The sequence below is a fragment of the Macrobrachium nipponense genome, chromosome 22 (assembly GCF_015104395.2).
Source record: "Macrobrachium nipponense isolate FS-2020 chromosome 22, ASM1510439v2, whole genome shotgun sequence".
Lineage (NCBI taxonomy): Eukaryota > Metazoa > Arthropoda > Malacostraca > Decapoda > Palaemonidae > Macrobrachium > Macrobrachium nipponense.
Genome location: NC_087213.1, coordinates 29,948,785 through 29,962,233, shown reverse-complemented (window position 1 = coordinate 29,962,233; position 13,449 = coordinate 29,948,785). Strand labels below are relative to the sequence as shown.

Below are 13,449 nucleotides of genomic sequence, written 5' to 3'. Positions count from 1 at the left end.
TACATTAGTAAAAACAACACGTGACTAAGGTAGGCGGAGCGTAATAAAATGTGATTTTGTTAAGCTTCCCAGAAGATACATAAAAATACTTTTTTGCTTTAAACGTTTCTGTCACATGCGGCAGCAATTCGATTCTGAAGATGGCCTCTAACAACGCTTCTAACGTTTGCCAGTGTTTTGAGAACATGACCGAGAAACACAAAGTATCGTTTTTGAGCTGAGTAAAAAAAAAAAAAGTTAGATTCTTATATCTTGCATCATAGTTATTAACCCCTCAGTATTCAGAGATTTTTTTATTATTTCATCTCCAACATAGCTGCAGCAGGTTAATTTACTTCCCAGTGATCGATATAATTTTTTATCAATTATGCATTAACGGCATTATAGGAAGGTTTTTGTTGGGATTTCATCCGGCCTTGAGGCCACTCAGGAAATTGTAGTGCACACGTCAGCTCTGGACTTGGTATGTCCTGAGGGCATTCGCTTTAGAAGTAAGAATTTCGTCATTGGAAAGACTGTTTTATGTTTACTTATTATTTTCTTGCTACCCATCGTCCAGTTAAAACATAAAACACAACAACTAGTCATTACATCTCCATCATTTTACGATACTTAAATCCTTGACAACACGCGTGATTCCGGAGAAATATTTCAGTTACATCGCGCCAGGTCATCAAGTTGCAATTAACTTTCTCTTTTATCAAAGCACACTTAAATATTCTACGTACTGAAGTACGTTGCAGTCATCCAATTTTTCTTGATCCAAAGGTGATGCAACCTACATACCTAGCGAAGCGAGCAGGAACAGGAGGACGCGTTGATGTCACCGTGCAATAGAGACGGGCACCCCAGAGCACGACCACATTCTACTGCCTGCGAAGAAAGACTGAGGTGACTGAGGTGTCCGTGTGTGGCTGTGGCCGAGGTGGCAGGGTTGCCATCCTCAGATTTTGAAAACGTGCTAGATGAGCCTCCAAATACGCTAGATAACTTTACAAAAGAACTAAACATAGCGCTAAAATATTCTGAATGACAAGGTAATTTAATGTCTTCATTTTCTGTATTTGTTAACTTTTTCTATATTTGTTACCCAGTTTTGTTTTTTCAGTGACGAAATTCTGAAACGAACAATAACCGCAGGATCTACCAAAGTGGAAACGATACAATATAATTACAATAATCATATCAAATATATCAACATTAGGTAAATCTAAATTTGTGTCAGTTTAATAGTGACTTGTTATCAAAAAGTTCGACATTTAGTTCCGGAACAACAAAATCTTCAAATGCGTAAAGATCTACTGCTGAGGCCTCCATTCCTTGAAATGTACCGGAATCATCCTGAGTTTTGTATTTTTTCAGTTTGTTCAATGTTTTCATCAGTATCACGCTTCGCTAGAATATAATTGAGGCCAAGCGTTTCGAGTGTGCTACTCTAAGGACTAGGGACTGGTGATACAACCACTGAAGATTGCCATTAAATATTTTGAGTAGGAATAATACGGTAAAATGAATAGCCAATTATTTATCTTGATAAGACTTTGTAGCGAATTTTCAATGCATTAAAGAAATATATGTAACAGTCCAGTTTAGTACCAAATGCAGTGAACGTCCTGTGGACCATCCAAAATGTCATCAAGGACCACACTAGTGCTCCACGGACCTTCAGTTGTATGTGAGAAATGCAACATCTTCACTGAGTGGTTGGGAGAAAATCCAAGCATTATTATTATTATATCTTGGAAGAAGACCCTCTTCGACGCAAACTTCGTTGAAATGAACGGGACTAGATCTGGCGAGTTTTAACACATTTTAGCGCCTGTTTTCCGTTTGCCCAGTCAACGCTTTTATAGGGGTGGGGTGGGGCCACCTTTAGGATAGATCTAACGCATTTCCAGCAGACGGCATTTCTGTACAATAATAATAATAATAATAATAATAATAATAATAATAATAATAATAATAATAATAATAATGAACTTTCTTCGTTTCAGCAGGTAAATTATAAAGCAGTTGCCCAAAGTTCATTTATTTGACAGCTACTTTATAATTTACATGCTGAAACGAAGAAACGTGTACGCTATTATCATTACTATTATTATTATATATAAATGCCGTCTGCTGGAAACGCGTTAGAACTATCCTAAAGGTGCCCCCACAACCCCCTAAAAGCGCTGACTCGGCAAACAGGGAAAACAGGCGCTAAAATGTGTAAAAACTCGCCAGATCTAGAGCTAGCTGGCAACCTAGGGCGGCTCAAGGTTCCTCCTGTAGGAAGGCGCCTCACCGCCACCGCGAAACCTGAAGCTTGCATTTTACCGAGCGCACCTTCCTCCGTCGGGCCTTCCTCAGGCGACTTGCAAATCTCGTGACTACTTCGTGATTATGATACGGATGCAGATCGTTTGCTTTTTACTATGTACATGTTGATGATTTATTTATCATCATTATTTTTTCTATATTCTAAATTATATCTTCTTTCTGTAGGTTGTTACTTTCTTTTACTTCTTTCTAATGAACACCGTATTTTTTGGAAGCTTGCAACTCAAGTCAGTGGCCTCTGTGGGCTTGTTCCGTATGAATAGGGTCCATGATCTGAACGATAATAATAATATAGGTAGGCTGAAAAGAGGGAGGGTTGAACAGCAAGGTATAAAAGACAGGTGGGATGAAGGTAAAGTAAAAGGCTAAAATGTTGTTTGAGATTGAGATTAAGCTGGCCTTAAGCCAGCACGGGCTCTTGCTAAAAGGTGGGTGCAGCGACCTTTAGCAAAATGTCTTCTATGCACCATGTGAGGTGCACTGACGGCACTATCCTCCTACGGGGGCGTTGATACCCATGCACCATTTTGTTCCTTTGTATCGGTCAAAATCGGTCAAACTAGTTATGACTAAACATCACCAGAAGAATCCTAACGACAGCGCCAAGACTTTTTTTTCTTCTTTTTTTTTCTCCATGGTGGCAATCCTTGTGGAGATTCTTTCCGCTGATGATTTTTTTAAAGTGAACACGCTTTATATAATATATATATATATATATATATATATATATATATATATATATATATATATATATACAGTACTTATATCTCGTAAACATTCTAACATTTAAGATTATCCGAAATGTCTTCGAAATATCTGGAAAAGTTGGCTTTTGCGATATGAGGAATTTGTATCTATGCCCTGTTAAATTTGTTATATGTTTTTTAACTATGACATTCTCTTCCTCCAACAGCAAATTGATACACGAAGCTTAATGGTATAAATTGACATCACTATGCAACCACCACTTGCGGAGAGAGGAATGAATAGTGGTTCAGTTAGCCTTGAAATGTATTGCCGTTTTTCCCCCCTTTCCGGCCAACCAAAATATGTTTTCTTTTATCGCAGTTGTCTGCAGGAATAACTTAGGAAAGTTGCACATACATACGTGATAACAGCGCCTTAGTGGCGTAGTCGGATGGTGTTGGCGTACCACCTCGGTGGCAGCGAGTTCGATTCTCGAACATTCCATTGAGGTGTGAGAGATGTGTATTTCTGATGATATAAAAGTTCACTCTTGACGTGGTTCGGAAGTCACGTAAAGCCGTTGGACCCGTTGCTGAATAACCATTGGTTCCATGCAACGTAAAAACACCATACAAACAAACATACGTGATAACCTTCGCTGATAGAGATGAATTTAAAGTGAGAATAAAAAGTTGGAAATGGAGAGCGAAAGGGACCCATTAGTAATATTAGTAGGAATAATAACAAACAGCAAAGGAAGACGAACTTGGATTGAAATACGGAGACGGGAGACTGCTCTAAGTCTTCAAAACTCGATTTGATTTTTCTTGAAAAATGTTTATTATATGAACTTATACCCAAATTTGTGCATTTTAAATTTAAAGTATGAGTGGCAATAGAAAAACTAACCTCCTCTCAGGTTGTTGACAAGAGATGCGTCAGAGGTGGCCATTTCGTAATTTTTCTTTTTTTCAAAAACCAGTTCTTGGTCTGCTCTGCTGGAAGAATTTTAAGTGGTTGTATGAACATTGCTTTTGCTATTACAGTTCTCACCTCACATGTGTCTTCATGCTCGGAAATGCGCCTCGGTAACGTCGTACTATTATGTACCGACAGTGGCCATGGTGGGCGTCGCGCACGTGCTTCTCCCAGTTGAGCTAGATTTTCATCACAGATAACATTTTCTTCCTCCCGTCCTTGGTGGTACCGCTCCTTCTCATACATTAATATGATTCATATCTCCGTCATTTACCCTCCCCGCATCATCTTGACCTTTCAGGACGGTTGCCATAAGGACCTATATATGATATCTCGGCTAGCTTGGCATTAAGGTGAATATTCATTAGTACATATTTGGTCAACGTAACTCAAATTTTTCTATTACTTGACCTTGAAGGGAGCATAATTATTGTTCATTTTTCAGTATTTGTAGAATGAGACTATTGAGATGGATGCCATTGTTAGTGAACTTTTCATTTGCGTCTAGTCTTTCCATGAAATCTCAAAGTTTTATCTTTTGCATGGACTGTGTGAATCTCATCATGGCCACTGAAGATTGTTGGCAGTTGCTGAACATATATTTTGCTCGTTTGGCGGCATTGGCGATTACCAGGTGACTTGGAGGTGACTTACTTTACGATTTGTCAGTTCTTATCTCGGTCTTATTTTTGCCATTTACAATTGTTATCGTTAGGGAATATGCTATTAAACAAGGGCTAAGGAAGGGTCAACAAAGTACACACATTTCGTCAAAGCACTACGAACTGACTAAATGAATTGTATATACATAAATTACAGACGTTTAACATACCAGTTCCATTAGCATCTCGCTATCATTATAATTACTACCAAGGAACAGAAGTAACCTTTAGATAAAAATACTCTGTGAAAGAATGATAAAAGAAAGTCACGTCCAGAGACAAGGCATTTATATTCCACTGGGTATGGCCGCTGTAGTTCACCGAGGAACCTGAAGACAATGGAATCCCCTTACCACTGGACCGGAACAGAACAAACCTGTCCCAACAATGAAATTGTGAAAAAAAATAAAGTAAATAAAAAAAATAAAAAGAAAGGCCATCGTGAAAAAAATAATGTAAATAAAAAAAAAAAAAAGAAAGACCATCCCACATCGGTGCGTTCAGGATACGTTCCAGTAACGTTCATAGTGATGCTCCCGTACATCATAACTAATAACATAAAATGTAATTACAGCGAATTTTCATGGTACAATCCAACAATTACACAACCTAGGAACGTAGAAGAGACTACTAGTACTTAATGTTGTGAGACGATGATCTAAGATGGAATGAGAAGAAAACAAAAACAAAACTATTGAACTGCAAAGACAATAACTCCAAATTGAAATGTGGTTTCCTTACCTAACAGGTGACTGCTAGACAATAGTCATGTAGCCTGATGATGTTAAACGCATTAGGTTTCGTTTTTGCGGGAAAAATGACTGTACTTCTGCGTGTGTGTGTTGTATACGATTTGCTAAACTGTTCTTCCCACGCATCCGTCCCAAGTTCATTGTCTATGCATCAACATGACTCAGCGGAAATTATTGTGATTGTAATCAGTGAAGAGTTGTGGCCTTACGCTACTGCGATTATTAGTAACATCTCTCAATTGAAACTCACCCATCATAAAATAAGGTAGATTAATCTAGCTATTAATCAGGCAAATATATTAGCTTGATTTATGTTGCATTGTTTTGTGCAAAAATACCTTATCTGTTTACCCGACTACGTAAGCAGTTCATCTCGACATCTTACCTCTTATGTTATTCAAATGAATGTGCGCACTACGTACAGTTTGTCTATTTTACCGTGAGAGTCGAAAGGGGATTAGCGCCACGTACGTGCTGCAAAATTTAATCTATAGAAATCTGTAATGAGAAAAGGGAAGCCGTTGGAAGACTGGAGGAAATTAGGTTGCTTCTAAAGCAACTGGCTTATGATGATAAGGCACATTTTCTAACTGTTATTGTCTTTGTCATTCTTCAGTCACAAGAAAGAAAACGAGGCATTAATGGTGGCACATCAACAATCGCCTGTCTGACGTCAAAGGTAGGTGTTTAATAGGCTGCTGCATCTGTGACTAAGGAACACAGAGCCCTGTATTTTTCAGGCAGCATAGACGGTGAGGCTCTTCACCAAGTCCCGCAGAGTCATAATATACAAGAATAAAATGCACAGAAGTTTCTTCGGCGCAATCGAGTTTACTGTATAGCGGATAATGCTGTAGGAGCAGCGGGCCGTGAAACTTTCAGCCACGGCCTGGTGGTGGTCTGTCTTATAGCGTTGCCAGACGCAATATCATGGCTAACTTTAACTGGAAATAAAACAAAAACTACTGAGCTATAGGGCTGCAATTTGTGATGTTTGATGATTGAAGGGTGGATGATTAACATAATTTGAAGCCCTTTAGCCACAGTATATTTCTAAGGTCTGAGAGCGGACAGAAAAAGTGCAGACGGACAGACAAAGCCATCTTAGTAGTTGCCCTTTACAGAAAAACTAAAAGCTGCATACAACCTTTCGAAATATTTCTTGGTAGAAAGTAGGAAAGAGGTCCTGTTACAAATGTACTTGCGTAAAGCAATATAGCATAAAGCAAAGGCAATAAGAAGCAGTCAAGCTACACTTAAGCGAATATGTCAAGCTTGAGAAGCGGAAGAAATATTCAGGAAGATAATTTAGGTTTCCTGTTAGCACATTGCATAATTTGTCTCGAATATCAGTAAAAAATGACTAGAATTATCTTTTCATTACATATGGTTTATTTAAGATCAAGTCTTTTTACGAGCTGCCAAGAGGCCAGAATCCGTCTTTCTTAGACCATGTCAGCACTAACTACGCCAATAAACACACACACACACACACATTAAATATGTATGTGTGTGTGTGTGTGTGTATGAAAAAGGTCAAGTTTTATATTAATTATTGAGACAAGGAGATAGGGGGGGAAAATCATAGTTTTGAATGAACATATTTTTCAACATTTGATGCAGAATACAACGTTGGTTTGGGAGTCAATTATGAACATACCTTTGCTGTGAGAAGTTGTGAGCATCGATTTTTATTTATATTTAGGTCATAGCCTGAAATCTGAGCATGTTTACTCTCAATTTCTATTAAAACGGTGTATGGAATTGGGAATTGTTTCAATGTGTTGGCCTGTTTTATATATCTTTGTATTTTTATTGCATTGAAATTGAAAATAGTAATGTACATAGCTCAGGGAGAAGGTCTGAGTCTTTTCTGAAAGAAAACAAGCAGAAGGAAAGAAAGAAAATAGCCATAAACGATGAAGAATTACTTTTCTTCCGGTCAGCGTCAGTCCTCTCCGAAGGTCTTTCTGCCCATCTTTCTCGGGAGATCTCCAAGACTGATCTGGCTTCACGGATTAGTAATGGGTATGTATGGTCAAGAAACCTCCATAAATCTAACCTCATTGCCTTGGAAAGATATTTCCGACTTTTGTTTTTTATTCCCAAATATGATTAGTGGTGAAGAAATGGTTTGTCAGCACCGTACTGGATTTTTTCGGTTCCAACCACCATCCAACCCTCACGGTAATAAAGACTGACTAGATTAGTCCGTATGTATAAATAAGTAAACCTCACCCATAAATTACCCATCTGTGTTAGGCTGGGTTAAGATGTCAAATTGGGAGGTTTATCACATCCTTGGCTCGCATCGGTAGTAGGTACACCTTTGCTGTAATTAGCAACACAAGGTTGAAAGATACCCAGTCCTCACAATCTCCGTTAGGGGTTTATTGCCGTCAGTGCATCTCACGCAGTGCAAAGAAAGATAAAATTTTAAGGCATATATGCAGATGCCAGCAATAATCAAGAAGTGAACAAAAGGAACAAGAATCCCAGATGATAGGTAATCAAAGATAATCCAGTTACAAATTCATACATCATACTTAAAGCTAAAAATTACGGAAAGGTAACCATACAATATACAAAATTATTATTCAAGGGGAGAATTCCTTTCAAACTCCTCACGTTTTGTCTTATAAGATAAACCATGGTTTCTTTCTGTAACTTTTCTTCTTTCCCACTGTTATTCCTACGTTAAGGGGTCGGTTGCCCAATGCGCCTTCTCCACTCATTTCCATCAAGGCAGAGAGAGAGAGAGAGAGAAAAGCTAATGGAAAATCCAGGAGACGTCAGCAGTAAGCAGGAATAAATTTTCTTCCAACTTTATTTTTGGAGATCAGAGGATTTCAAACCTGCACAAGGTAAACTACTCCATGTTTAGTTGTGGCCAAGATAAACTTCTAGCAAATTGAGTAGTATTAAACTTGAACCAGAAAACGTCACACTCTTTGCGGCGGCAGCCCGTCTAGTGTTGTGAGTAAAAACAGCTAAGTCAGGTAGAGAAGAGCGCAGTGGATGATTAGCGTTATAGTGCATTGAGGCCTTGACGTAAAGCGAGTTCATTATGTTTGTTGCATAAGATAAAATATACTACAACCGAAAGCATTCTCTGCACTCTTATTTACCTGACCTAGAATGTTTTTGCTGGCAGTGCTAGGGGCATCTGCAGCAAACAGTATATCGTTTTCAAGTTCCAGGTTAATATTACTCAATTTGCTGGGAGTTTTATCTTGGTTACACCTAAAATGTGGAGTGGATTACCTAGTGGTTTTGTGGATTCTTCTGACCTCCAAATGTTTAAGTGATGAGCAAGTCAATTCCTGCTTGCTGATGACGTCTCCTGATTTCAGGTGTGTCTGTTACTGTTTTATTTTCTATTCTTATTCAATTAATTTTTTAATTTATAACTTTCATATGGCTTGTCTCTCTCTCTCTTGATTTCCTTTTGGAGCTGTCATGGGTTTATAGTTTTTTGACTTCCCAGAAGGGTTTCCAGTTGAAGATTTAAAGAAAAAAGAATGAACTGAGAAACATGCTTAACCGAATATTAATTTCTTGGTTTATGTTTGTTTTCTAACAATACTTTAATTATGAAAACATCAAGTTAAAACAATGTTTGACTTGATAAAAAAGGCTGAGTGACATTCTTTTAACTGTCGTTGGCGAAGCCATGGACCTAGTGACACTCCAGGTAATAGGATGATCAGAATGGCAAATGTTGAAATAATGTATTCGATATTTGGGCAGTTCTTGCAAGTTTCATTCGTAGTACTGGGGACTTTCCAGTTTGTCCATAATAATTTTTTTTTTTCACAGTTGTGAGGAATTTATATATATATCATAGATATATAAATTCTTCACAACTGAAAAAAAAGTATTATGCACAAACTGGAAAGTCACCAGGACTACGAATGAAACTTGCAAGAACTGCCCAAATATCGAATACATTATTTCAACATTTGCGATTCTGATCATCCTATTAACTGGAGTGTCACAAGGTTCACGGTTCCGTCAAGATATGTATACGTGTGTTAAACAGTTGGGTCTCTATGGTGCATCACTGTGCTGTGAGTAGCAATAAGTAAAAATCCACAGTTAAACATACGAGTAAGCCGATTTTCACAAACAAAAATGATAAGAAATAGGAGCTTTCGACCGTAAGCTCTCATTTTAATAGTTTCTGTATTTTAATGAAGTACAGTCTTGCTTATTTACATGATTGTGGCCTTTTCCTATTAGTTGGTTCCCTCTTCAACTTTAAAGAAGAGCTCAGTGACAAAGTCCTTTATTTATATGTAACGTAGTATGTATGTATTAAGTATATATGGAGATAAGTCGTAACATCCCACCGCTGCCACCAAACCTTTTAAGGCCTCTAAAAGAGAAAATGTTGTTGGCATCTCGAATTTCAGCTGTGGAGGTCTCTCTCTCTCTCTCTCTCTCTCTCTCTCTCTCTCTCTCTCTCTCTCTCTCTCTCTCTCTCTAAGCTACAAAAATACAATGTGTTAGGCAAATCTAACATAAAACTGGTTAAAATAGGAATAAGCAAAGAAAACGGGTTATGAACCCTTACTTCAGATGAAATAGAAAATGGAAATCAAAGTCCCTTTAATTAATAATAATTTCATCTTAACCTCAGTAAGTTTGTAACATACAATTTTCAATGCCCTTGGGTAGGTTCCAATTACCTGACCTCTACAAAAGCCATTTCAAATACTCTCTAACTAGGAGCATATCCACCCTAGTCAATTGTGCGACCATTGAAACATTCCTGGGGAAAAACGGAACCATCATTATTAGTCCCCAGTTTATGAACATACTAAAACACATAAGTGGTCAACAGTAATAAAACGTAACCCATTCTCCAAACTAAAGTTCATAAAAGTTAGTCATTTTTCAGACTACTCACTTGAAGCGAATGTGAATCATGATCCCCAGCGTGACCAATACATCCTCTTTGCTTGGCCTGTCACACCAAGCAGAGGGGTCGATCGATGACCTGAACAGGGCGCTTAGATAAAGCATCACATGGCGTGGTGGAAATTCACGCTATGGAGCTCTTTTGTCTGGATACAATCAGAATCGAAGGTGTGAAACGGAAATGTCCGTCCATACGTTCGTTACGATATGCTTGGTGCAAATAGCCTTGTGTTAGATCACTCTGGTGTGACCCGCCAAGCACAGAGGACGTATTGGTCACGCTGGAAAGCATAATCTGGAAAATTATTAACAATTATGAGCTTTCCTTTGCAGACCGTGTTATTTTTAATTACTGTTTACCATTTATATCATGTATTTTAGTATGTTCATAAACTGGGGAGTATTAGAGATTGTTCCGTTTTTCTCCAGAAATGTTTCAATGGTTCCATGATTGATTGGGGTGGATATGCTCCTAGTTAAGCGAGCATTGAAAATGGCGTATGTGGAAGTGATCAGGTAATTGGAACTGATCCTACTATGAGATTCAGGGCCTCTGTAACACGGTTTTTTTCGCAATAACTTTTTATCTATGCATTTCATAAATATAACGCTTATTCAGAATACATATTATATCAACACATAAATTTTGAGTGTATTCTGCACTACGTAGGTTGAATAAATTTGGTACTTACAATGTAAAAGTGACCTTTTTTGAAGATGGGCCAACTTACTCAGAGAAAAGGTTTCGAACGCACTCGTTACGTAACTTATGACAGCATTTCTTCCCTCTTTCTCGATGGATGATTGGCTATACGTAACGAAGGCTAAACCTTGGGCATTAATGACATCCAAAAAAATTTAAATACAAGCAAAGCAGTACACCTTTATGAACTCTGGAACCTCTCCACTGATAATTGTCATAATGAACAAACCAACAAAATATGTTAATAAATACAAAAACACTTCGATATTAGTCTAACTCCCAAAATAAGTTTCCAAAGAAATTACAGTCTACTTTATAGGTCACAATCAGATTGACAAGATGTAGGGAATAGTTGGTAATTATCAAAAACATAGTAAACAAGCTTGATTTGATAACTGCTATATCCAATGTAAAGCAATTTTTATTTGGCTATCTACCTATTTACTGAAAAAAAATAGCCGGTACCGTATTTGGCTTTAAACCTTCACCAATAATTATCGTCAGAATGGTGACTTCATGAGGCTCCACCCACTTTCGCCTCGTTATAATTCAGGATAACACGGAAGGCTACCATGGGCATTGTTGGATTAGAAAATTTAACTTCTGGCAATAAAAACTAAGAAGTGCTAAATGATCCTCAAGGATCCCAGTAGTTGGCCTAAACGTTTAATTCATCTATATTATGCTATACTGTTGCGGCACTACTGCCACAGTAGTATTACTACGCTTGCACTGATACCCCACGCACATCTATGTATCGTTCTGCCATTCATAAAGTCTTTGGGTTTCAGAGCCAATGGAATTTCTGTCTGGTGGATGGGCGGGGCAACATTTAGTCAAGAGGCGTTTGTTTACCTTGCTTACGTAATGAATGTTTTTCGACTCTTGGCTCGTAATCATTGGCCATGGCTCCGGCATGATCATTTTTACTCTATAAAAATTAAAACTATCGGGTTTAGGTTATTGATAATGCTGACAAAATTTGTGTGTGGTTGTAAAATATACATATGTCAACTTTCAGCTACATCCGATGCTTTGACAAGGAGCAAAGTCCAAAAAACCGTGTTACAGAGACCCTGAATCTCATAGTAGGAACTTGAAAATTGTGTTATAGACTTACTGAGGTTAAGAGGAAATAATTAGTGACGATGGGTGGAAAGGGACTTTGATTTCCATTTTCTATTTTATTTGAAGGAAAGGTCCATAACACATGTTCTTTGCTTATTCCTACTTTAACCAGTATTATGATAGATTTGCCAAATAAATAGTATATTTTTAGCTTAGCATTAGAATGAGAGAGAGAGAGAGAGAGAGAGAGAGAGAGAGAGAGAGAGAGAGAGAGATACTTCCACAGCTGAACTTACGTAGAGTTGCTAATAACACTTTCAGGTAGGTGCTCTATATTAGAAACCTTAACATATGCCTCACGATAAAGAGTACCATAGTTAAACCCTGAAACTCGCAATTGTTTACTTCTTGATGGCTTTGTTAAGCTGTTTCTTCTCTGGGTTTTCATTTACTGGTCATTTCGAGACACTTGTTGCTCACAGTTGGTTTTTAGCCATCCTCTTCCTTGTTCTTGAAGTGAATTTTTTAGTATTTTCAAATATTTTATTTTCATTTTCACTTTTTAATGATCACCAAGTCAACTGTTGCCAGCAATGAAAATTCAACTTAAGAATAGGTGTGAAATGTCGCTCATTGTGATAAAACTATGGGTACTATGTAACCTCACACTGATCCAGTTGAGTACATAAGTATAATTTTCCTGTGGTATTCGCTTACATATATATTATATATATACATATACATATATATATAGTATACATATGTACTTATATACTCGTATGAATCAGTGAGAGGTAGTACCCATAGTTAGTTTTATTACAATTGGCGATATTTTATACCTCCCCTAAGTTGCATTTTCAAGGCTGGCAACAGTTGACAAAGCGATCAGTGAAAAGAGAAAATGAAAATGGAAATGGAATATTTGGAACCAGTTACTAAAAAGTCACCTCCAGAACAAGGAAGAGGATGGCACATTTTTTTTTTAGACCCAAGTTAAACTATTGCTCTCGAATTCACAAATATGTTTATTTCTCATGTCTTGGCAACCTGGTATTGAAATGCATATTGATATAGAAAAGAGAGTTTTCATCACAATCGATGATGCTTAGTTTTAAGAGTTGACTGGCATGAAGTGTGAGGTACATTTAGAAATTATGTGAACAATGATTTCGTAACGATCAAAAGATTTTGTATTCAGGGTGGAGACTGCTCGAGGGTCATAGAAATACATCACATTTATTCCCTAGCCGTGATGTGTATCTGCCACGTGTAAGTGACCTATAACTGAAATACTAAGTTACTTGGCCGAAGCAGCGAAATATGCAAGATTATGCTCTCCTACGAATGACAGAAA

General features: G+C 37.6%; 2 protein-coding genes across 2 annotated transcripts in view; one reads left to right on the top strand and one right to left on the bottom strand.

The window, feature by feature from the left end:
- LOC135198567 (solute carrier family 13 member 2-like) overlaps positions 1–917 on the bottom strand; it is a 31,413-nt gene extending 30,496 nt beyond the window's left edge. Inside the window, exon 1 of the mRNA XM_064226271.1 lies at positions 787–917. The gene's annotated coding sequence lies outside the window, so the exon portion shown is untranslated. The remainder of the gene's footprint in view (positions 1–786) is intronic.
- The window catches only part of LOC135198568 (solute carrier family 13 member 2-like), a 189,416-nt gene that overhangs the window by 84,700 nt on the left and 91,267 nt on the right, over positions 1–13,449 (top strand). The window lies entirely within an intron of this gene.